This window comes from Amblyraja radiata, chromosome 28 (assembly GCF_010909765.2).
Source record: "Amblyraja radiata isolate CabotCenter1 chromosome 28, sAmbRad1.1.pri, whole genome shotgun sequence".
NCBI lineage: Eukaryota > Metazoa > Chordata > Chondrichthyes > Rajiformes > Rajidae > Amblyraja > Amblyraja radiata.
The window spans coordinates 27,083,184-27,109,196 of NC_045983.1; the positions used below are offsets into that span (position 1 = coordinate 27,083,184).

At 46.3% G+C, this 26,013-nt stretch overlaps 1 protein-coding gene and 1 long non-coding RNA gene across 2 annotated transcripts in view; both read right to left on the reverse strand.

Annotated features, from left to right (window-relative positions):
* Positions 1-26,013, reverse strand: part of auts2 (activator of transcription and developmental regulator AUTS2) — a 1,005,438-nt gene that overhangs the window by 583,989 nt on the left and 395,436 nt on the right.
* Positions 6,725-19,791, reverse strand: LOC116989028. The gene is made up of 3 exons (XR_004416106.1): positions 19,418-19,791; positions 17,282-17,284; positions 6,725-6,737 (listed from the first exon to the last, which is right to left on the reverse strand). It is a non-coding gene; the product is annotated as an uncharacterized LOC116989028 (long non-coding RNA).

The window sequence follows — 26,013 nt, forward strand, 5'->3', positions numbered from 1 at the left end:
CCAAGACATCCAATAAAACAAACGGCATTTCTTGTTCCACTTGACCCTCTAATTCATTTATTGCCCAGTCCCTCAAAGAAACATCTGGATTACTTGCAATATTAGGAGAAACTCAATCCTGGGCGGGCAGCCCTGAAGTTGGAAGGACGTAATGAAAAGGAAGGAACCACTGGTTGAAACTGAAGATGGACACAAAAAGCTGGAGTAACTCAGCGGGCCAGGCAGCATCTCTGGAGAGGAGGAATGTGTGACGTTTCGGGTCGAGGCCCTTCTTCAGACTAGTTTGGGATGAGGGAAAAGAGAGATATTGACGATGATGTGGACTGAGCGTGGAGGAGGAGGGGGGTTCGTTCCAAGGGGGTAATACATGAGAGCCTGGGTTCATGTTACTGATGTATAATCCGGTGACTTCTGCTTAAGAGAGTGTACAGTGTAAGGAAGGCACCCATGGAACTGATGCACTACAATGATAAGAACTATATTCTGCACCCTGTATCTTCCCCTTCGCTCTATCTACTGCATTTGAGTTTGACTTGATTGCATTCATGCTTAGTTTAGCTTTAGTCGAGAGATACAGTGTGGAAACAGATCCTTCGGCCCACCGAGTCCACGCTGACAACCTGAGCATAGTTCTATCTTACACACCAGGGACAATTTAGCTAAGCCAATTATTCTACAAACCTGCGCGGGAAGGAACTGCAGATGCTGGTTTACACCGAAGAGAGACACAAAATGCTGGAGTAGCTCAGCGGGTAAGGCGGCATCTCTGGAGAAAAGGAATAGGAGGCCGACTTCTTCAGTCTGAAGAAGGGTCTCGAATGAAAACGTCACCCATTTATTTTCTCCAGAGAGAACTTCAAATAGTCCAAAGACGTACAGGTTTGTCGGCTAATTGGCTTCGGTAATAAAAAAATGGTAAGTTGTTCCTGGAGCGTAGGTTAGTGTTAAGTGTGTACGGGGATCGCGGGTCGGTGTGGGCTCGGTGGGCCGAAGGGCCTGTTTCCACGCTGTATCTCTAAACTAAACTCTACAGGTTGGGTGTGTGATTAGTTGGCCAATTTTCAACTGTTGCCCTCTATGTTAGAATGTAAAACAAACAAGACCTTTGGATCGTTCTGGTCGGACATGCTGGGTGCTCGCTCCCGGGCCAAAACACATTGCTCACACGAGAATCAAAGCCGTTCACTGAATGTATGAATCTTTGCCAGTGCATTATACACAGCAAAAGGTTAACTGGTGGTGAGTTCAGAAGCTGGAGCCCTTAAATGGACAGAAGCACATAAGTAATTAGACCAGGATGATCTCTTGAGCCCCCTCTGTCTTTCAATAAGATCATAGCTGATTTGATTATTGGTTTCAACTCCACTTTCTTGCCTGATCCCCATTACAATTGATTCTTCTGCAGTACAAAAATCTATCTCAGCCTTGAACTTAGTTAATAACTCTGCCTCCATAGATCTCTGTGGGGGGGGGGGGGGGGGGGAGGAGAGAGAATTCCAAAGATTTACAACCCTTTGGAAGAGGATATTCTTCATCTCCACCTTCACCCCAAGACCACGTCTCCTAACCCCCCTCGTTGTGAAAGCATCCTTCCAGCATTCGCCCTGTCAAACTCCCTCAGCGTCTCATATGTTTCAATGGTATCGCTTCTTGTGAAGTGTCCGGAGTGTATGAGGAATCTGTTCATGGACACGAAATGCTGGAGCAACTCAGCGAGTCAGGCAGCGTCGCTGGAGAAAAGGAACGGGTGACGTTTCGGGTCGAGATCCTTCTTCAGAATGAGAGCCAGCGGAGAGAGGGAAACAATGTGAGATTCAGCTGGAAGCTCCAATATTATGGCGGTACGGTGAAGCAGCGGCAGTGTTGCTGCCTTACAGGGTTCGATCCTGACTACGGGTGCTTGTACGTACGGAGTTCCGCCCGTTCTCCCCGTGACCTGTGTGGGTTTCCTCCGGTTTCCTCCCACACTCCAAAAACGTAATTGGCTTGGCGCGATGGTAAATTGTCCCCAGCTGGCGTGGGATTGCGTTAGTGCGAGATGCTCGCTGGTCGGCACGGACTGGGATGGGCCAAAGGGGCCGTATCTGTTTCCACGCCGTATCTCCAAATCACGTTGGAAGCTTTCAAACGCACACAAGAGACAAAAAGGCCGGAGAGGACAATGTTACTTTCAAAATATGAATGTCCGGCATTTCACAGCTGAGGGCAAAACACGCACAAGAGCCGACTCCAGCTTGAGCAGGGTGAGATTATTAACTCCCACTCGCAGTTTCATTTCTGCAGCTCCAGAATGCTTAAACGCTGGTGAGTAATAGGCTGCTGGTGCGTTCTCTCCAGGCCGCGGAGGCTGAAGCAGTTCTCCCTGCTATTAGCGGCCTGACAGGCTCTGCCAGTGCAATCTGCTGAGCACCATGAGTGACAAGCAATCAATAGCCTTCCATCTCTGGCGGTCATCACAAGTGTCACGGGCCTAAGTAATAAAACAGTCCGGGGCTGCCTCCTCCAACCTAAATGCTTCCCATCACAATATTTCTTTTGTACTAAGCGCCTGTAGCTAAATTTCTTATAGATCGAGACTATTAGATCGGAGCTCAGCTTCAAGGCATTGCGAGATGCCAGCTAGAGAGGACTCTGTGGAGTCTAGAAATAAGCTTGGATTAAATGCTGCATGACTGTTTGTTTGGTGGTGGGGGGGGGGAGGAAGAAGGTAAGCAAGAGAGCACATGAACACAGGTGGGCCATTTGGCCCCTCAAAACTATCCCAGTATTTAATAGGGTCATGAGGGAGAAGGCAGGAAAATGGGGTTAGGAGGGTGAGAGAGATCAGCCGTGATAGAATGGTAGAGTAGACTTGATGGGCCGAACAACCTAATTCTGCTTCCATCACATGAATTTAGGATCACGGTGACCTGCTTCTTAACACCATCTCCATTTGGACCTTCGGTGAAATAAATATTGTCATTTTCAGATTTAAAATTTTATAATGAACACGTCAACTGCAAAACAGAGTTTCTGTGTGCGTAATGTTTCCTAATTTCATTCCTCAAAGATCAAATTCTAATTTTAGGGATTGTGCTCCTGACCCCTTAGACTCCCAACTGGGTCATCTTACTCTGTTTGTTCCCCACGATATCCTGATAAATTCCACCAAGACACGCTTCCTCCTCCTAAACGGCACGGAAATTAGTTGCAATTTTTGCAATTTGCTCCTTGAAAATGTAGCCCTTGGAGTCCAGGAAAGCGTCTGGAGAATCTACATGGTGTACCCTCTGAAATCAATCTCCTCTTTCTTCAAACTGGGTTCAAGGTGCTCCAGAGAGTCGATAAGGAAGCTTGGATAAATACTGCACGACTAGGTCAGGAAACACCACTCCTCGCAGATCCGAAAGACGTGCGGGTTTGTATCAACTGGTCTCTGTAAATTGCTGCCGATGTGTCGGGAGTGGATGCAAATGTGAGATAACATACAACTAGTAAGTCAACCGGTGATCGATCAATGGTCAGAATGGATTTGGTGGAGCAACATGCCAGTTCCCAAACTATGTTTAGTTATCTCTAAATAAAAACGTCAAGTCTGCACAGATATCTTTCATGACCCATGGAGACCTCTTGACCTTAGCTATCTTTCATGACTCATGGAGGCCAACTTCACATCAATGTCCCATGAACAAGTGATGGGACAGAGAGGAATGTTTAAGAAGGAACTGCAGATGCTGGAAAATCGAAGGTAGACAAAAATGCTGGAGAAACACAGCGGGTGCAGCAGCATCTATAGAGCAAAGGAAATAGGCAATATTTTGGGCTTAAACCCTTCTTCAGACTGATGTGACGGTGGTGATGGGGGGCGGGAAGAAGAGGTGGAGCTAGTGGGCTGAGGGAGAGCTGAGAAGGGGAGGAGAAAGCAGGGACTACCTGAAATTAAGAGAAGTCAATGTTCATACCGCTGGGGTGCAAATTGCCCAAGGGAAATATGAGGTGCTGCTTCTCCAATTTACGGTGGTCCTCACTCTGGCCATGGAGGAGGCCCAGGACAGAAAGGTCGGATTCGGAATGGGAGGGGGGAGTTGAAGTGCTGAGCCACCGGGAGATCAGGTTGGTTATTGCGAAGCGAGCGGAGGTGTTCGGCGAAGCGATCGCCAAGCCTACGCTTGGAATGGCAGGTTGTAAAGTCATAAAAGCCTCTAGTGCAGAAAGTTGTCCTTTGGTCCACCTTGTCGACACCAACCACTGCATCCAACTAAACTGCACATTTGGTCCATAGTTTTGTTTGGAGATATGTAAATATGTAAAGTGCCCTTCGGCCCACTGAGTCCATGCCAACCAGCCAACGATCACCCGTACACTAGGAATAATTTCCAGAAGCCAATTAACCTACAAACCTATACGTCTTTGGAGTGTGGGAGGAAACCAGAGAACCCTGAGAAAACCTACAAGGTCACAGACAAAACGTACAAACCCCGTACAGGCAGCACCAGTAGTCAGGATCGAGCCCGGGTCTCTAGTACAGTAAGATGGCAACTCTACCACAGTGCCACTGTGACGCCATATAGCTTGTGTGTGACAGTAATTCAAGTGTTAAACATGCCAGGTGTCTACACCTGCTCAGCAGACATCCTCTCTGGGATGGGCAGACGATGGGGCAACAGTAAGCTGGCACTACGCAGTGGTGCCCCTATTTTCTCAACCTCTTGACCCTGAGCTGCAGACAATAGACAATAGGTGCAGGAGCAGGCCATTCGGCCCTTCGAGCCAGCACCACCATTCACTGTGATCATGGCTGATCATCCACAATCAGTACCCCATTCCTGCCTTCTCCCCATATCCCCTGACTCCGCTATCTTTAAGAGCCCTATCTAGCTCTTTCTTTAAAGCATCCAGTGAATTGGCCTCCACTGCCTTTTGAGGCAGAGAATTCCACAGATTCACAACTCTCTGGGTGAAAATTTTTTTCCTCATCTCAGTTCTAAATGGCCTACCCCTTATTTTTAAACTGGCCCCTGGTTCTGGACTCCCACAACATCGGGAACATGTTCCCTGCCTCTGGCGTGTCCAATCCCTTAATAATCTTACATGTTTCAATAAGATATCCTCTCATCCTTCTAAATTCCAGAGTATACAAGCCCAGCCGCTCCATTCTAACAACATATATGACAGTCCCGCCGCCCCGGGAATTAACCTTGTGAACCTACGCTGAGATGCAGGTATCCACTCCCCACTCTTCTCCTCAGAGTCAGTTCCTTCCGTATTCTGAGCATGTTCGCTGCTGTGGGAGCAGCCATATGCCCACAAGTGTCATCCCTTTGCTGCTTCAGAACCACTTACTGCTCACAGGTAACATCCCCTGTCTCCACTGAGAGCTGTAGTCTGCTCTCCGGTGGCATCTCCCTGCTAATGAAGACATCTAAACTGATCCCCACTGGCAAAGTGCTGTTCCTGAAGAGCTTCAAGCTGCCTCAGTGTGTGGCACGGACAGACCAGACCTCCAACTGAGTCAGTGTGGCGAGGCACAAAAGCGGCAGGACTTCATCTGGAGATACAGACACAAACATGGTGGAGGAACTCAGCGGGACAGGCAGCACCTCGGGAGAGAAGGAATGGGTGACGCTTTCGGGCCGAGACCCTTCTTCAGACTGAAAGTCACGGGAAAGGGAAACGAGAGATATAGAAGATGATGCAGAGAGAGATAAAGAACAATGAATGAAAGATGTGCAAAAAAAAGTTATGATGATAAAGGAAACAGGCCACTGTTTCTGCTGTTTGTTGGGTGAAAACGAGAAGCTGGTGCAAGCTGAGGATATGAGGGATAGAGAGAGGGAGACAATGCTGGGGTTACTTGAGGTTAGAGAAATCAATATTCATACCACTGGGCTGCAAGCTGCCCAAGCAAAATATGAGAGGAGTTACTCCAGATTTTTGTGTCTACCTTTGGTTTAAACCAGCATCTGCAGTTCCTTCCTGCACAGGCCTTCATTTGGGCTCTGTCTGTGTCTCTGCAGGAGCCGTCGCCAGGTTGTAGCTCCAAACAACCTCCGCTGGGAACTTGGAGATGGATTCCATCTTGCTCCACGCTACCTCCTGCAGTCGGGCAGACAGGCACGCCAGCCATTACCCATCTCAGCATCATCATGAAAGGCCTCTCGATCACAGTCCTAACCTGCGTGCCCCATTGGCAATATGGATATGTGGGGCATCCTTCTGTTGGGTCCTCACCCCCGAGCATCATCCCCTTTACACCTGCCAGACTGCCAGTGGTGGCACGGTGGCACAGCGGTAGAGTTGCTGCCTCACAGCACCAGAGACCCGGGTTCGATCCTGACTGTGGGTGCTACCTGTACTGAGTTTGCACGTTCGCCCTGTGACCTCGCGGGTTTTCTCCCGGTGCTCTGGTATCACTCTACAACTCTCCCAGCAAGCGGTCCACTGAATGAGTCCGATGCAACTTTGCTATTAATTAAAAAGTGCCAAAAGTGAAATGCAACCATCAAGACAAGAAAACTCCCACTGCTGAGATCTGCAAAACGCCACGCTCCTTGTTTGTCAACTTAACATTGACCGCAACGAAACACAAAGTGCTGGAAGAACACAGCAGATCAGGCAGCATCTGAGGGGCAAATATATAAGAGGTCAGGTCAGGGTTCCTCTGCCGACAGATTCATTCAGACCGCAAACGTTACCTGTCCATTCCCTCCACAGGTGCTCTCTGACCCCGCTGAGTTCCTCCAGCACTTTGTGTTTTGCTCAAGATTCCAGCATCTGCAGTTCCTGGTTTCTAAGTGTTAGCATTTGCAAGCAGAATTCGGCCATTCAGCCCATCAAGTGTACTACGCAATCGTGGCCTCCCAACCCCATTCTCCTGCCTTCTCCCCAGAATCCCTGACACCCGTACTAATCAAGAATCTATCTATCTCTGCCTTAAAAATATCCACTGACCTGGCCTCCACAGCGTTCTGTGGCCAAGAATTCCCCAGACTCAGACTAAAAACACCCTCTTACTGATATTGACGATGATTTTAACATTAAACGTATCCAAATGGTGAAGCATCTCGAGTCCCTGTGGGCGTGCGATGCTGAGGTCACACGATAACTACACCAGTCTTTGAAAACCTGGCGGAGCCAGTGACGTTAGCAAGGTTCAAGCACAATTATCACATCAAAAGCCGTCGAGTGATTGGGGCCGTGACAAAGAGAAAAGGCGCATGCATCTCCCAGCAGAGAGCAGAGGGCCCACTGAGAGCGAGCGAGCGTGCGTGCGTGCGTGCATGAGAAGGGGAGGTGCCGAGGTAGCTGTGGGAAAGTCACACAAAGCAACAAATCTGACCTTGGGCAAAAAAAAAACCCACCCAGAGAATGGATGCCGAGGAAAGTGGCAGGAACCTTCTTCTTCTGAGCTGACCGACGGGTGGGGGGGGGGGGGGAGATATTAGAAAAGTGACGACAGGTGATTAAAGGCGGCCTGTGTCAATATGAAACGCAGGCGGAAAGTGACACAAAATGGACATAATGGGACCTTAGATAAATCACAACTGATCCAAAGCAAATGGCCGCTAGCTCTTTCCGATGTGCAACACTTAGGCCCCAATGCTCAGCGCCCTCTCCACTATCCGGCAACTTAATTTCCCCTCATTAATCCGCTGCCTTTTTGATGGGTGGAAGCTCAGATAAACTCTTTGTGTAGGAAGGAACTGCAGATGCCGGTTTAAACAGAAGATAGACACAAAAAGCTGGAGTAACTCAGCCGGGACAGGCAGCATCTCTGGAGAGAAAGAATGGGCGACGTTTGGGGTCGAGACCCTTCTTCGGACTGAAGAAGCACAGACAGCGCCTTCTCGCTTCTAGCCACTCCTTTCGCTCACAAGGCTGACCGTACACTGTTGATTGAGAGGTGAAGTAGCCTCATTAAAGTAGTTAAACTCTCATCACGTTTCCAAGTGGCGACGTGGCAGGCTCAGCCCTATGCAAACTCCACCAGACCCCGGTGCTGGGCGGGTCATAAGGGATCAGAATAGAAGGGACAGGGCCATTCGGCCCATCAAGTCTACTCCGCCATTCAATCATGGCTGAACTATCTCTCTCCGAACCCCATTCCCCTGCCTTCTCCCCGTAACCCCCGACTCCCGGTCTAATCAAGAATCTATCTATCTCTGCCTTAAAAGTATCCATTGACTTGGCCTCCACAGCCTTCTGTGGCAAAGAATTCCACAGATTCACCACCCTCTGACTAAAGAAATGTACCCTCATCTCCTTCCTAAAAGAACGTCCTTTAATTCTGAGGCTATGACCTCGAGTCCACGTCTTTATCTTGCATTCAACATTATACCATTTAATCTTGTTTCCGTATTAGACACAAAAAGCTGGAGTAACTCAGCAGGACAGGCAGCATCTATGGAGAGAAGGGTTGGATGATGTTTCCGGTTGAGACCGTACTTCAGACTGGACGTATTAGTTTGGTCTGTATTTGTTTAGTCTATTGTCACGTGTACCGAAGTACAGTGAAAAGCTGGTCACTGGCAAGCCAATTATTGTCGCAATGGTCGGGTTGAGGAATCAGATTTCCAAACTAATTATCCTCCCCTCCCGTTTCAAAGCCACTCTTCAAAATGAGCGGAGTTCTCCCCCCCCCCCCCCCCCCCCCCCACACCCCCACCGTAAAGGGTTCTCCTCAGAGTTCCTTCCCTTCCTTCTCTTCGTCTGTTTTCCTTGCACATGTCAGCCTTGGCTCGATGGCAGTATTTCTCTCCAATGTTTATCCCATGGCTAGTATCACTCGAGCAGATTACTGGGTCGCTGCGGAGTGTGGAACCGCACCATGTGCAAACTGGCTGCCGAATCTTTCCCTCCTGAATTTGTCTAGTTTCTGCATCAGGAAGCAATCTAGACATTACCACCCCTGAAGTCTCCGTTTCCAGTTTAGCAGCTAATGACTTCAACTCCATCTGCGAGATCTCAAGCCTAATGCATTCTGCATGGTACGGGGAGACATTGAATCCCAACTGAGTTATCAGAAAGCATTAGAACAGGCGCTGCCAGGAATTGCTTTGACCACTGCGACAAAGTAATGGAAATGTTGCTGCACTCAATCTGAACTGGTTTATTGCAGCCAGATATACTGAGAGAACACAGCGTGGAAACAGGCCCTTCAGCCCACTAAGTCTGCGCTGACCAACTATCACCCGTACACTGCTGTTATCAGGCAACGGAACCACCCTACCGCATCCAGAGAGAAGTCCTGAATTACGATCTACCCTCATCGGGGACCATCGGAGATCTGTGTTCGAACTTTGCTGGCTTTGCCTTGCACTAAACGTTATTCCCTTATCATGTTCTTGGTTCTTGGTTTCTTGGTCCTCCAAAATATTCCAAATGGAATTTAAACTGGAGGTGGGTACCTGTATACTGTAAACGGCTCGATCGCAATTATGTATCGTCGTTCCACTGGCTGGTTAGCACGCAACAAAAGCTTGCCACTGTACCGCGGTACACGTGACAATAAAGAAAGCTGAACTGAACAAGCATCCCCGCACACTGCGGACAATTTCACAAAAGCCAATTAACCTTCAAACCTGCACGCCTTTGAAGAATGTGGGAGGAAACCGTACCACCCGGAGAAAACATGACTGGTCACGGGGAGAACGTATAAACTCAAAGCGGACAGCACCCGTAGTGAGGATCGAACCCGTGTCTCTGGCGCTGCAAGGCCGCAACACCACCGTTGCTCCACTGCTTGACGGGAAGGGCTCTAGTTACAGACCAGGTTGCCACTCTCCTGATCTGTGCCCCCCCCCCCCATCTCCCCAACAAAACATCAATGCTCAGGGACAAAAGGTGCAAATTCGCCCTCCATCACCGCATGCCATGGCTCTGGCCTCCGATGAAAGGAAGAGCTCCTTTCAGTGACTGCATGGAGGTACTGCAGCAGCGGAGTTTGCTGAGTGGATGCTCACACCTCGCACACTCTGTGCCACCTATAAAGTCAAGAGTCGTCAAGAGTGTTTTATTGTCATGTGTCCCAGATAGAACAATGACATTCTTGCTTGCAGCAGGACAACAGAATATGTAAACATAGTACACTGTGAACAATATGATAACAAGAAAGAAAAAACACACAGTTCAGTGTGTGTGTGTGCATACTCACATATACATATATATACTACACACATACACATGTATTATATAGATCTACAGACACATATATAGAGGGTTGGATGGGGTGCGGGGGGGGGGGGGGGGGGGGGGGGGGGGGGCAGGGAGGAGCGGGGAGCACAAGCAGTTGGTAAAACAGACATGGAGTTTAGGATCAGAGAGGAGAGAGGGCAAAGCTGGTCAAATGTCCCAATAATAAGCAATTAATACCTAAAGACAACTGACAGGAAATGTCAGGCTGTAAAATATCTATTAAGTCTGAACAAATAGGTTATATTTTGAAACAGGAGACAAAGCGCACTGAATAAGGCATGAGCTGATAGCTGAATGCTTTAAGCAGCTCGAGATTAGAAACTGCGCATTCCTATACTAAAGCTGTTACCAGATAGGCTGCTCTGTCATCTCCCAGGATGTGCATGGATTGGATTTTAAAGTTCAACTTGATGACTCTGTTGGGGATTAGCGTTTGCCAATGAGCCGATGGATCAGACCATTAGAAGAAGAGACTGGTGTATTGATTTCACTTCCCAATGTTCAAATCGGCTTTCTTTCTTCTCCGGCCAACCCGCTCCTCTGCGCTGTGGCCAGTTCCAAACATCCAAGTCCAAGTCATCCAGCCCCACTGTTGCTGACCGATTGCAGAGGCAGACTTTGATGCACCACTGCTATTGCAGGGGATTATTTGGAACCAGTGGAAACTCTTCATGTTTTTACCAAGTTGGGCGGCACGGTGGCGCAGCGGTAGAGTTGCTGCCTTGCAGCGCCAGAGACCCGGGTTTGATCCCCGACTACGGGTGCTTGTCTGTACCTTTTCACCGTGACCCACGTGGGTTTTTTCCGGGGGCTCCGGTTTCCTCCCACACTCCAAAGTAGTACAGGTTTGTCGGTTAATTTTAAATTGCCCCCCGTGTGTGTGGGATAGTATTTGCGTGCGGGGATCAGTCTTAGTGGGCCTGTTTCCGTGCTGTATCTCTAAACTAAATTGATAAACATTCAGATGTGCATCCAGTGCCAGACCTTAAATTGCTTCCATCGTCATCCTTGGCTGGTCAGAGGACCCCTTGCCCGATATGGTGCTTTGGTGTTGAGATACAGTATGGAAACAGGCCCTTCGGCCCACTGAGTTCATGCCAAACATCAATCAGCCGTTCACACAAGTTCTATATCACCCCACTATCTCAACCGCCCTCTACCCATTTGGGACTAATTTCAGAGGCCAGCTAACCTACAAACCCATAGGTCTTTGGAATGTGGGAGCTGGGGGGGGGGGGGGGGGGGGGGGGGGGGGGGGGGGGAACCAGAACACCCGGTCATAGGGCGAACATCCAAACTCCACACAGACAGCACCCGAGGTCAGGATCAAACCCGTCGTCTCTCTGGTGTTGAGAGGTGCGGGTGGAACTCTGGGTTCGGACATGCAAGTTTGAAACCGTTACTTCCACACACTTTCACAAACCCATGAGTGATGGGAGCAGAATTAGGCCATTCGGCCCATCCAGTCTGCTCTGCCATTCAATCATGGCTGATCTTTCTTTCCCTTTCAGTATTCAAATCAAGAGATTCAAATCCTCGCCTCATCACTGCAGATATTTGTGCCTCTGCAACATGGACAAGGTTGAGAACACAAACTAGTCGTTTCATTGGAACACCAATGTGCACCAGGACAAAACATCACAGATTTCAACAATATCATCATTTTACGAGGAGGGAAAGTGATCTGCCAGCAATCATAAAAAACACAAAATACATGAAACATGAAATTAAAGTGATGAGTGGAAAGGATTGGGGCTGTGCACAGACTGGGGAAGCGAGGGGGGTGTTGGGCGGGGGGGAGGGGGGGGGGAAGGGTAGTAAGTCTCAGTCTACCACACGACAGAAGGGGGAGGAGTTGTACAGTTTGATAGCCACAGGGAAGAAGGATATAAGCTTATGGCTCTTCTGTTTGGAATCAGCGGTGTTGATTTTCATTCCGTCGCCCGATCCGATGGCACGGCAGTGCAGCAGGCCACCGCAACGCCCATCTCACTTTTGCTGTGTTAGTATCGACCAAAAGATGGCCAAACAACACCGCCAGATGTTGCCTCCGGGTGGCGCAACTGAGCACAACACAAACCACGCCACTGAAACAAGTTACTTCAGTTGTTACTTCATCCATTTCACGTCAACCTCTTTGGCTTCCCTGCAAATATTGACACACACCCTGAGGTGCATTTGCAAATACTGTTGCATATCATCGGGCGTATCTGCAAATGCAGGCACATGTCAGGGCGACACCTGCAAATATTGACCAATGTCGGTGGCGTATCTGCAAATACTGATACAGGTCTGGGGTGTATGTGCAAATACTGACACGAGTATATCTGCAAATACTGATGCCTGCATGGGGCAATATCTGCAGATACTGACAAGTCTCGAGCACATCTGCAAACTCTCAGTTCAGTTTTGTTTATTGTCACGTGTGCCGAGGCACGGTGATAAGCTTTGGGTGAGAAGCTAGTTAACACTGACACATGCTTGGGGTCATATCTGCAAGTATTGTCCCTTGTCTGCAGTGTATCTGCACAATACAAGCATATGTCTGGGATATGACCCATCTGGGGCGTATCTGCAAATACTGACACAAGTCTGGAGTGCACGTGCAAATACTGACACATGCCTGGGATATATCTGCAGATACTGGTACACGACCAGTACACATCTACAAATATCACCCCAGTCTTGGGATCCAGCTGCTTAAACATGCCTGGCGTAACATCTTGTCCTGACAATCCCTTGGGGTCTGGCTGCAAATGCTCCCACACTCCTGTGGCTTCTCCACGTCGACTCCCAGGGCTTTGCTGTTAATAATGGGGATGCAAAACAGGGAGAAACTGCACAAAGCGGCAGAAGGAACGGCTGGGCAAGAGCTGAGAGATCATTGCTACGTGATCCAGAGGCAAGGCGAGACGATTCGAAGTTTGTGCAGAGAGATTGTTATAACTTCCTGAAACAACGAAGGGAACAAACACGGAAAATACCATCCGACGCAATGTCGTTGAGTTGGAAAGGGTGCAGAGAAGTTTTACGAGGATGCTGCCAGGACTCAAGGGTCTGAGCTATAGGGAGAAGTTGAGCAGGCTGGAACTCCACTCCTTGGAGCGTAAGAGGATGAGGGGGTGATCTTACAGTGGTGTACAAAATCGTGAGAGAAATCGATTGGGTATTTTGCCCAGAGCAGGGGAATTGAGAACCAGAGGACATAGGTTTAAAGTGAGGGGGGGGGGGGAGATTTAATGGAAATCAAGTGGGAAGAACAGTGTCCGTGAAGGTCATCACTCTAATAAGGAAACGTTGTCACCAATCAGAAAGAAATTGCGATATTTTTTTCAAATAATCCCATCATATTCGGCAGCAGAGCTGATGAATATCTTCAGACAATTTATTAAGAATTGCAACATCAAAAGGTCTTAGATGATATTTTGAACATTATCATGGTTTTGAAGTTAACCTTCAAGGGACGCCCGCAAAACTACAAAGTACAAGTTTTTTTTAAAAAAAGGATCCATACACGACTGGTAACCTGGCAACTCATCAGCATTAGAATATATAACAGTATCTCTTCATTTTACTAATTAATACTCAGTTGGCTTCTGCGCCACAACCGTTGGATACACACATTTGTATTTTGTGACTTTTATCATCTTGGCCTGAGAAATGTAAAAGATGAAACAGAAAATATAAACTCTTCCGAGAAGATGTTCTTTTGAAAGGAAAGGAAATAGAAACAGCATATTTTCCCCCCCATATAAACATTAATTTATGGATCTTGGTCATGACAAGACCCAATTAGTCTGTTTGGCTCCCCCCCCAATAGAAACATGTTGTTGTGTACATGGAACGACCCTAAATACTCCGTTCCCCAAACACCAAACATTCACCCTCCTGGTAAAAGTAAAAAGGAGAATAAATTAACCTAGCCTGAGATTATTTCTAAAGCTCGTCTTCAAAGCATTCCCTCTTCGTCGCCCAAGCTAGCACAGGCTGCCTTCCATTAATCTGTTCATGAGCTGAGACGTTGGCAACTCGATTTACATTTCACTTGTGAGACACAAGTGCAGGCATCTCACTTTAAGACGGGCAAGTTTTGTGTGAAGCTGTGAAACAGATTGAATGAGATCCAGGTTTGATACAGTGTGCAAATGACTCCATCTTGTGTCTCCAAAAGCTATTATTTTCCCGTTTAAGCGCTGACAGAGTCTCAACCACAGACACACTGGTCAGGTTTCCTGCTGGCTCCAACTCCAGTTATTGAATGATCGCTAGCCAGAAAAAAAGATATGTCTGTCCCAGAGAGGTACCTCACCCCCCCCCCCCCTACTGCTCCCCCACACTTTATGTCCCTATGCACCACCTACAATAGGTGAACTAAACATTGGACATGCATCTATATTATTTTGAAGAAGGGTCCCTGCCTGAAACGTCACCCGTCCTTTTCCCCCAGAGATGCTGCCTGACCCATTTCTATCGGAGTTCATGCTGGTTTTCATATGCGGTCGGTATCTAAGTATTGGACATTTAATCATCCTTTTCATAACTTTTATCAAATATTTTCAATGCAATGTGATAGAAACTCTCAATATCGTTTGACTTTACAGCTCTGGTAAATTTGAGAAGACGACTATTGTTCCAGACATCGTGTAAATCATCTGGAACCTCCATTTACAGCCAATCCAGTAAAGGCTGATTATATCTTGGACTGTCCTAAAAAGCTGTAATTTTAATGAGAATCCACTGCTTTTTATCAGCGAGACAATTGCAGATTTGTATCTGGATCAGTGTGAAGAAGGATCCCAACACGAAACATCACCTATCCATGTTCTCCAGAGATGCCGCCTGACCTGCTGAGTTACTCTGGCATTTTGTGTCTTTCTTTGGTCGGTCTGCAGCTGCAGTTCCTTGTTATGGTGTAGAATACACAGCAGTACAACCGAGGAACAGGCCCTTCGGCCCACAATGTCCATGCTGAGCACGATGCAATGAGTCAATGGTTCTTTATCGTCATGTACGCACAAATTCCTTTGCACAACATGCACATGCACAGTCGCCAAATTTTGGTGCCGTTTACAAAGGAAAGTTTTTTAAAAGTCCCAGAGTCTGATCCACATGTTAGAAGTACTGGATCGCCCCCGGTCCAGGTAAGGCAAGGTAAGCCCCAGACTGATGCAGGCCTGTGAACCACGACTAATCTCCTCTGTGATCCATATCCCTCCATTCCTTCCGCAGCCCTGTGTTGATTTATATCAGATTTTATATGTTTAAATGAACATGGGAACAAAAAAATCACATCCTCTAACCAAGTGCTATTGTGAGTGCAATTCAGATAGCTGGATCTCGATGGTACCCATGTCACCCACCTTGGAGAGAGGTAACCTGAAAAGCTTCATGTAGGTTTACTACACTGGACCTCAAGTCTCAATTCTAACTCAATTCTAATTCTAACTCAATTCTAATTCTAATTCAATTCTAATTCTAACTCAATTCTAATTCTAACTCAATTCTAATTCTAACTCAATTCTAATTCTAACTCAATTCTAATTCTAACTCAATTCTAATTCTAACTCAATTCTAATTCTAACTCAATTCTAATTCTAACTCAATTCTAATTCTAACTCAATTCTAATTCTAACTCAATTCTAATTCTAACTCAATTCTAAATTGTGTGGGAAGGAACAGCAGATGCTGGTTTAAACCGAAGATAGACACAAAAAGCTGGAGTAACTTCAGCAGGACAGGCAGCATCTCTGGAGAGAAGGAATGGGTGACATTTCGGGTCGCCGTCTATATCTCGCGTAGCCATTTTCTCTCTGAAGGGTCTTGATCCAATACGTCACCCATTCCTTCTCGCCAGAGATGCTGCCTGTCCCGCTGTTACTCCAGCCTTTTGTGTGTCAATTCTAACTGACAGGCCTGCACTTCTACAACAGCCTGCAGATGGCGCTAGTAACCCATAGAAAAATCACACATTCGTGAAGATTCAGATTATATTTTACAGAAGGTTCAATGTGATCATTCTTCCCCTCCGCATGGTCATCGGCAGCAAAGCTGTGGCAGAGCATTTAATTGCACCATCATTAATTTACGCAAACTCTCATTTCAGGCACTCCTTTTTAAATGATAAGATGCTTCATGTCTCTTCAGAGCCTCTTGAGCGTACTCAGAAAGACGTACATTCTGCAGAGTGAATGGTACGCCAAGGCTGGCTACTTATTAAGATCACGGCACAGTGAATATAGTTTCCGTGAGGCTTATTTAAATGCCATCTCCGTGAAGGTATTAAATAGCAGGCAGTGAGAAGGCAGTTAATTTAAAAATAGAAGATAGACACAAAAAAGCTGGAGTAACTCAACGGGGCAGGTCCCGCCTCTGGAGAGAAGGAATGGCTGACATTTCGGGTCGAGACCCTTCTTCAGATGGTCTTCAGAATCTGAAAATACTTCGATAACTTTGCGGCTTACAACAGGTTCCTTGCGATTTTTGGCATTCGCCCATCCCACAGTTTGTACTACGTCCAAGAGAATTTGTGTAAATACAACTGAAATATCCAGCTCATTTTGTGAATCCAAGTATGTAGCAGTCAAGTGCTTGCAATTTCAGGACTGAAGTTGGCATTTCTCAATGAGTAAAGGGCCTGTCCCACTTTCACGAGTCCTCTGCCGAGTTAAAAGGACCTTAAAAAAAAATCAATATTTTCGTGATCTACGAACTCCTTCTCCCGACTATCTTTTTCCTCGTGGATTTTTTTGTCATGCTGGAAAAAAAAGCCCTTTGGCCCAACTTGCCCAGGCCGACCAACATGCCCCAACTACATTAGTCACCTACCAGCGTTTGGCCCACATCCCTCTAAGCCTATCCTTATTAACGTTTAACGTTTTATGTGTCATTCCTAACAGTCACTGTATGTCATGTTGTCACTTGCGGGCAGAGCACCAAGGCAAATTTCTTGTATGTGAATACTTGGCCAATAAACTTATTCATTCATTCATTTCCATGCACCTATCTAAATGTTTAGTTTACTTTAGAGATACAGAGCGCAAACAGGCAACTTTGGCCCACCGGGTCCGTGCCAACAGCGATCGCCGCACATTAACACTGTCCGACACACACACTAAGGACAATTTACACTTATACCAAGACAATTTACCAACATACCTGTACGTCTTTGGAGTGTGGGAGGAAACCGAAGATCTCAGAGAAAACGCACGCAGTCACAGGGACAATAAACAAACTCCGTACAGACAGCACCAGTAGTCGGGATCGAACCCGGGTCTCAGGTGCTGCAAGTGATGTAAGGTAGCAAGTCTACCGCTGCGCCACCGTGACTGCCCGTGCCAGCGTTTCTTAAACATTGCGATATATAAGTATGTATAGTATATGTCGACTGAACCTATCACCGACCAAATAATTAGAGATGCCCTCTTGTTATAATTGTACTGATGAATGCAACAATTTTTGTATTTTAAAGCAATTTTAAAGAGCAGCCATTAAAATCCTTTTTCATCAGTTCATAAGTGATAGGAGCAGAATTAGGCCATTCGCCATTCAATTATGGCTGATCTAGCTTTCACTCTTAACCCCATTCTCCTGCCTTCTCCCCGTAACCCCCGACACCCGCACTAACCAAAAATCTATCTATCTCAGCCTTAAATATATCCACTGACTTGGCCTCCACAGCCTTCTGTGGCAATGAATTCCACAGGTTCACCACCCTCTGACTGAAGAAAGTCCTCCTCATCTCCTTCCTCAAGGAGCGTCCTTTAATTCTGGGGCTATGACCTCTGTTCCTAGGCTCTCCCACTCATGGAAACATCCTCTCCACATCCACTCTATGCAGTTAACCAGCGACTACAGTTTCTTTACTACATTAAAATGGAATGTAGTCATGTAGTTAAGGGTTTGGACACGCTAGAGGCAGGAAACATGTTCCCGATGTTGGGGGAGTCCAGAACCAGGGGCCACAGTTTAAGAATAAGGAGTAAGCCATTTAGAACGGAGACGAGGGTACACTTTTTCCTCACAGAGCGTGGTGAGTCTGTGGAATTCTCTGCCTCAGAGGGCGGTGGAGGCAGGTTCTCTACATGCTTTCAAGAGAGAGCTAGATAGCACTCTTAAAGATAGCGGAGTCAGGGGATATGGGGAGAAGGCAGGAACGGGGTACTGATTGGGGATGATCAGCCATGATGATCACATTGAATGGCGGTGCTGGCTCGAAGGGCCGAATGGCCTACTCCTGCACCTATTGTCTATTACAATACCTGGCATTACAAAGTCCCGCAACGAGGAAGATTTGCACTGCAAGTTTCCCTGAAATAGCAAGACTTGCACTAACTTATCCCACATTGGTGACACGTCGGAACTCTGTGAACCAGTTAATTAGATCATGGCCGATATACATCTCAGCTCCATTGAGCTACCTTCTTTCCTTATCTTTTGATACCAGTACCTGACAAAAATCTATCCGCCTCAGTCCAGGACAGTTTTATTGACTTGGCTTCCACAGCGTTTAGTAGAAGCAAGCTTTTCACATTTACACGAGCCCTTTCCAGTAAAGATATTTGTGCATGGCTCCATCTAAGTTTAGAATTATTTCATTTGTTCTGTCTTTCCCAACTGGGGAAATGGTTTTTCAGCATTCAACTGATTTAATCTTTTGATTGTTCTGAGCATTTTCATTGGATTTGACTTCAACATCCCACGCACAAATGAATACAGGCTATGTTTATTAATAATATAACTCGCAAGCTCCGTAAAAATCATCCCAGTGGATCTAGCGTGCTCTTTTCAGCGGGAAATCAAATACTTACTCTCAGCGTAATTTTTAGCACAACTGTACCCAACACTGGCATGTTTTCTTGAGGGTATTTTCCTAACCTCTCATACACGTGAGGGCCGAGATGTCCAAACTTTATCTGTAGAGAAGGGCCTCGACCCGAAACGTCAACCATCCCATCTCTCCAGAGATGCTGCCTGTCCCGCTGAGTTACTCCAGTATTTTGTGTCTATCTTCTGTCCAAATTTTATATTCTGCATGAACACTGTGAAGTACAGGTCCACCACCGATCTTGGGGGAACTGATGGTCCAGCACCTCCTTAAATCCAGATAGAATTACGAGGGCATTGCCTGTGGCACCTGCTCCATCAGGACCTCTACCTCCATCTGGGAAGAGTTGAATGTTTACTTCTTTGCTAAGTGTTAATTCTTTATTTAGGTCCCTAGCAGTCCGTGGTGCTTTACAGGCACGGGGGTTGGGAAGGGGGTTATAATTAGTGGGTCAGTGCTGTATTGTTGAATTACTATTAAGTGACCTCCGTTGGTCCAGCACAATGGATAACACGGCAAGGCTCTGGGACCGAGGGGGCCGGGAAACCGATGGTGGACCTGCACTGGGATGGAAATCCATTTGAAGCTAAATACATAATATTGGTTAATTCGCCAATTATACCCAACAGCTGATCTCCCGGTCAATAGCATTAAATCGCTGGTTCTGCGTAATGTAAGAAGCCAACTGGATTTGATCCAATTTGTGCTCTCACCCAAGATCAATCTTTAGCCTCTCCTCCACTTATTTCCTTTCAAATATCAAACGGACCACCAAGTCAGTGTGGTGCTTCAGAGGCTTTGAGATAGGCACATGGGTGCAAGGAATAAAGGGATATGGATCATGTCGTACAGTGTGGAAACAGGCCCTTTGACCCAACTTGCCCACACTGGCCAACATGTCCCAGCTACACTAGTCCCACCTGCCGGCGTTTGGTCCACATCCCTCCAAACCCGTCCTATCCATGTACCTGTCTAACAGTTTCTTAAACGTTGGGATAGTCCCAGCCTCAACTACCTCCTCCGGCACCCACCACCGTTTGTGTGAAAAAGTTACCCCTCAGATTCCTGTTAAATCTTTTCCCCTTCATCGATGTCCTCTGGTCATCAATTCCCCACTCTGGGCAAGAGACTCTGTGCAACTCAAACATGTACAGGCAGATGAGGTCAGTTTAACTTGGCATCATGTTCGGCACCAACATTGTGGGCCGAATGGCCCGTTCTGTACTGTTCTATGTTCTATGCTCCACTAACAGTCCCAATTAACCAATAATTCCATTTGCTTTCCAGCATAAATTGGAAAAGGTTCTTCCAGGAAGCTACTCGGTGGGGTTGTCAGTTTGTTAAGCTCTCAATTTAACACTTGACGCTAGCAAAACACACGCACAACTAATAAGATATTTTAGTCATTTTAGGACGGAGCTCACACAACTAAGGAGGCAATGACTGTGCAATAAATGTACTTATTGCTGCCGTTCAACAACCCTCGTTGTATTGATGGTGGAGAGAAATAACAGTAAAGAAACATAGACAATAGGTGCAGGAGGAGGGCATTCGGCCCTTTGAGCCAGCACCGCCAATCATTGTGATCATGGCTGATCATCCCCAATATAGACACATAGAAAATAGGTGCAGGAGTAATTACCTGAGCTCAGGGATGTGTGCCGCTCCCAGTTTTCAATCCACTGCAGATTGAAATGCAACTCAACTCCATTTGAGCCAATTTAATGAAGTCAAATGGAGAGAGAGTTGCCTTGCAGCACCGGTTTCTGAGAAAAGGACAAGCCAGCCAGCGCCGAGCTCCAACTCGAATGGCAGACCACAGATTAAACAGCCATTACAAGCAATTTGTCGACTGCCTGCACTTATCTGAATCTAATAATCAGCTGAAGGTTGATGCTGATAAATGTCAAGCACTAAATTGAACACTTTCAACTCATTTCTTCAGAAAATGGCTGGGCACTCACTGCCCAAATCACTCTAGACGGCAGCTGGGTTGGTTTAACCCAGAGCTCACATGCATTTTGCGAGGCTTTTACCTTAAACGTTTAAACTCTATTGCAAACTGCTTTGGATGGGATACACTTTAAAAAGGAAATGGTTTGATATGGAGGAACCATTGGGCATAATGACAAAGGTCAGATTCATATTTTCGTATGTTTATCATTCCATTTTCATTTATACAGTGGGTTTGATGTTTCAGAAAAGCCAGAAGGAGCTTCAAAGATGAAGAATACAGTAAACCTATCCATATCTAAATGTTTCTCAAATGTTGCGACAGTACCTGCCTGAACTACCTCGTCTTGCAATTCGTTCCATGCACCTACCACCCTTTATGTGAAGAAGTTACCGCTCTAAATCCTATTAAATCTTTCCCCCCCTCCCCTTAAACCTGTGTCCCCAGTTCTCGATTCCCCTACTCTAGGCAAGCGACTGTGCGTCTGCCCGATCTATTCCTCTCATGATTTTATACTCTTTTACAAGATCATCCCTCATCCCCCTGCCTCCAATGAAGAGAGTGCTAGCTTGCTCAACCCCTCCCTACAGCTCAGAGCTCAGGCCCTCGAGTCCTGGCAACATCTTCGTAAATCTTCTCTGCACCCTTTGCAGCCTGACAACATCCTTCCTATAACATGGTGCCCAGAACTGAACACAATACTCTAAATGTGGTCTTGACAATGGTCTTGAACAACTGCAACATGACCTCCCCACTTTTCCACCCAATGCTCTGACTGATGAAGGCCAAGCTACCAAAATACTTTTTGACCACCCTGTCTACCTGTGATGCCTCTTCCAACGAATTGTGTACTTGTACTCCTAGACCATCCCCAGAGCCCTACCGTTCACTGTGTACGCTTTGCCCATGTTAGTTCTCCCAAAAACCACACCTCACATAGTCAATGCACCTTTTCTCTGATCTATCACATCACCTGCGACACAATGCCACTGGCATCGATAAACAGGTAAATAAACAGTGAAGCTCTTCAATAAGTCAAACTGAATAATTTACACTGTAACACAACAGGATGTAGAGGGAAATAAATAGAAATAAGGTACAAATAATAGCACAAAGCAAAAATAAAGATTGGGAAATTCAACAGTGTAATTGAGAAAGAGAAATAAAAAAAAACTGATGGAGAAAGTTATAAATATTTTAAATTTAATTTTAAAATAGTTCCAACCCTCGTTTGCTTCTGAGAAATTTAGTATCCAAATTAAATTAACTTTTAAAATTAATTAAAATTATTTTTTCAGGACCAGTAAAGTTGCTCAACATTAAATATCAATTATGGACCATTTAAAAATTCATTTATTCCTCCACTTTCCCAGCCATTTTCAGAACAGAACTTATGAGAAAGTTCAGCAAGTTCACACATTTACAGTTATTTAATGTGTTATTCCTATTTGGAGGACCGGAACAGCAAATAAAACAGAGATTTCTAATTGAAACTTCTGATTTCTGGAACTGTACTGCACATGTTTGTACATTAAGAAGTTAGTGACTGATTTAGTCCATTATAACAGTGATCGTGATACCGTTAAAATTCAGCCCAATGAGAAGGGCCTCGAAGAAGGGTCTCGACTCAAAACGTCTCTCCATAGATGAGTTTCTCCAGCTCCACCTTTGAGCCTAACCATGGTGACCTTTCGACCCAAAATGTAAACTTTAATTTTCTTTCCAGAGCTAAGTACCGTAAGTTATGCAGCTGGATAATACCATCTCTCAGGCCCACTGCAATCAGCATGAAGAAGGGTCCCAAACCGAAATGTCATCTCTCCTTGTCCTCCAGGGGTGCTGGCTGACCTGCTGAGTTACTTCAGCACTTTGTGTCCATTCTTGTATTAACCAGCATCTGCAGTCAGAGAGAGTTAACCTTTCCAGCTGGTTTTCTTCAATGTTTGTGTCTTAGTTTCGTTTTTTTAGTTTAATTTAGAGATACAGCGCGGAAACAGGTCCATCGGCCAACCATGTCCGCGCCTACCAGGGATCCCCGCACACTAACACCATCCTACACACTAGGAGACAATTTATAATTTTACCGTCGACATTTAGCCCAAAAACATGTACTTCTTTGAAGTGTTGGGGGAAAGCAGAGCTTCCAGAGAAAAAACCAATGCAGGTCACGGGGAGAACGTACAAACTCCGTACAGATCGTCAGGATCAAACCCGGGTCAAAGCGAGATCCGGCACAGGATACTTTGTAACTGTGTCGGCGCCCTTTATGTGGTGACTATTTGCATACCTTGGGTACGCAAGCAAAGAATTTCACTGGCTTGGCACATTTGACAATAAAGTATTCATTCATAGTGTCAACAAAAAAAGCACTGTACTGGTCCTATTTGGCCATGGTAGGACATTGAGAAAAATAACAGAATGTGACACACTGACAGAATTCTGCTCTTGATGGTGACTTCCCAGAGCAGAGGTAGGCCATTCGGCACATCGAGTACCCCACCATTTAATATCTTTCCCTCTCAAGACCATTCTCCTGCCTTCTCCCCATAACCCTCGACACCCTCACCAATCAAGTATCTGTCAATCTCCGCCTTAAAAAATACCCAATGACTTGGCCTCCACAGGCGTCTGTGGCAATAATTTCCAGATTCACCATCCTCTGGCTAAAGAAATTCCTCCTTCATCTCCCTGCCAAAGGTACGTCCTTATATTCTGAGAATAAATTCAACCAAGTAGTACACTTGGTTTAGCCATTTGTAGGCTATGCATTTCCAAATTTACTTCAGTTTAGAGATACAGTGCGGCAGTAGGCCCTTCGACTCCGTGTCCGCACCAACCAGCGATCCCCGCACACGAACACTATCCTACACACACACACTAGGGACAATTTACATTTATACCAAGCCAATTAACCTACAAACTTGTACGTCTTTGGAGTGTGGGAGGAAACCGAAGATCTCAGAGAAAACCCACGCCGTCAGGGTGAAAATGTACAAATGTACAGACAGACAACAAATATCTCTTGCATACCCAAGGTGATGACAACCATGCAGATACAGCAGAGTTCTCATTTTCATTTTTGCTGATCTTTTCACACAAATGTCTCACTACAGCTCAGTTAACCCAGGCTTTTGCATTTTGTCATAAAGTATATCTGCAAACATGCCTTCATTTCTAACTCAAAATGATCACTTCAAAACATTAGTGGTAATTAAATCTTTTGTTTGTACTTAGTATAGTACTTATAAATAATGTATAATTACTGTCTGATTCAATGTCAGCATTCATCGTGTTTCAATGCACTGTTGAAAGCAGTGCCGCTGCTGTTTGCTGATGCCCTGGCAGCTGAGGTGGTGTAATTCTCCCCTGGACTCTACCCGGTAAGGAGCTTCTCGAAATGCCACCCAAAATGGAGAGACAAACAAGTTTAGCCATTTGCTTTGCAAACCGAGAGAAACAGGCACCAAAATGAAGATTGGTAGACACAAAAAGCTGGAGTAACTCAGCGGGACAGACAGCATTTCTGGAGAGAAGGAATGGGTGACGTTTCGGGTCGAGACCCTTCTTCAGACGGGCCTTCAGGACTGAAGGCAGACAACAAAGCTAACGCACTTGAAGGCATTTGACTTTTGCCCAGATCTCACTTGCAAGTGTGATCCAGTGAAAATGACACTCTTAAAGATGACATTGTTCCGGCAGGCACTAACAATCCAAATGGGAAATTGTTCTTTATAAGGAAGACCGTGCAGCATTTAATGGGAATGTATTACTGTACCATGGACTGAGTGAAACCAAACATACATCAAACTCAAGGTAGACACAAAATGCTGGAGTAACTCAGCAGAACAGGCAGCATCGCTGGAGAGAAGAAATGGGTGATGTTTCTGGTCGAGACCCTCCGTCAGACGGTCAGAGATAATTAAGTGTAAGGTGTGAAAGCGAGACAAGGGGGATGGAGATCCAAGGAAAATGTAGAGTAGATCATTGTTAGCTCGGAGAAGCGAACAACAAAGCAAGCAGAGATAAAATCTAAGGTACACAAAATTGCTGGAGAAACTCAGCGGGTGCAGCAGCATCTATGGAGCAAAGGAAATAGGCGACGTTTCGGGCCGAAACCCTTCTTCAGACTGATGGGGGGTGGGGGGGGAGAAGGAAGGAAAAGGGGAGGAGGAGGAAGAGCCCGAGGGCGGGCGGATGGGAGGGTGGGAGGAGACAGCTAGAGGGTTAAGGAAGGGGAGGAGACAGCAAGGGCTAGCAAAATTGGGAGAATTCAATGTTAATGCCATCCGGACGCAAGGTCCCCAGGCGGAATATGAGGTGCCGTTCCTCCAATTTCCGCTGTTGCTCACTCTGGCAATGGAGGAGACCCAGGACAGAGAGGTCGGATTGGGAATGGGAGGGGGAGTTGAAGTGCTGAGCCACCGGGAGTTCAGGTAGGTTATTGCGGACTCTAAACGAGGACAGTCAGACTGGTCGGAGTACTGGGAAGGGGGAAGGGATGGAGAGAGAGGAAAGGCAAGGGTTACTTGGGAGAAGTCAATATTCATACCGCTGAGGTGCAAGCTGCCCAAGCAAAATAGGGTACTCAGTTGATTCAGAAGAAGGGTCCCGACCCAAAACATCACCCATTCCTTCTCTCCAGAGATGCTGCCTGTCCAGCTGAGTTACTCCAGGATTTTTTGTGTCGTTCTTCAGTCAATTGGAACTGTTTTCCAGTGCGGTTACATGCATCACACAAGGAGGCTGATGAAAATAGACCATCCCTGTAATATACCACAACTAAAAAACAGGTTCCTCCAGTGTCCTCCCATTAACAATTTCCCTTCAATGCAAATTAAAGGTTTGACCAATTAAGGCCCGTGATTAATATGTACTGAACTGAATCAATTCCAATTACTTTGGAGAAACCGATTTATGCAGAAGGTTTTGGCAACCAGTCTAACCTAAAAATTCTACAGCGCATCACCGTCTATCAATGAGGAAAAAAACAGATTAGCTTGGGCACGCATGTTAATTATGGTTAGCAAGCATGTTGCAAAGCTGATGGAAATTTGCCTTGGCC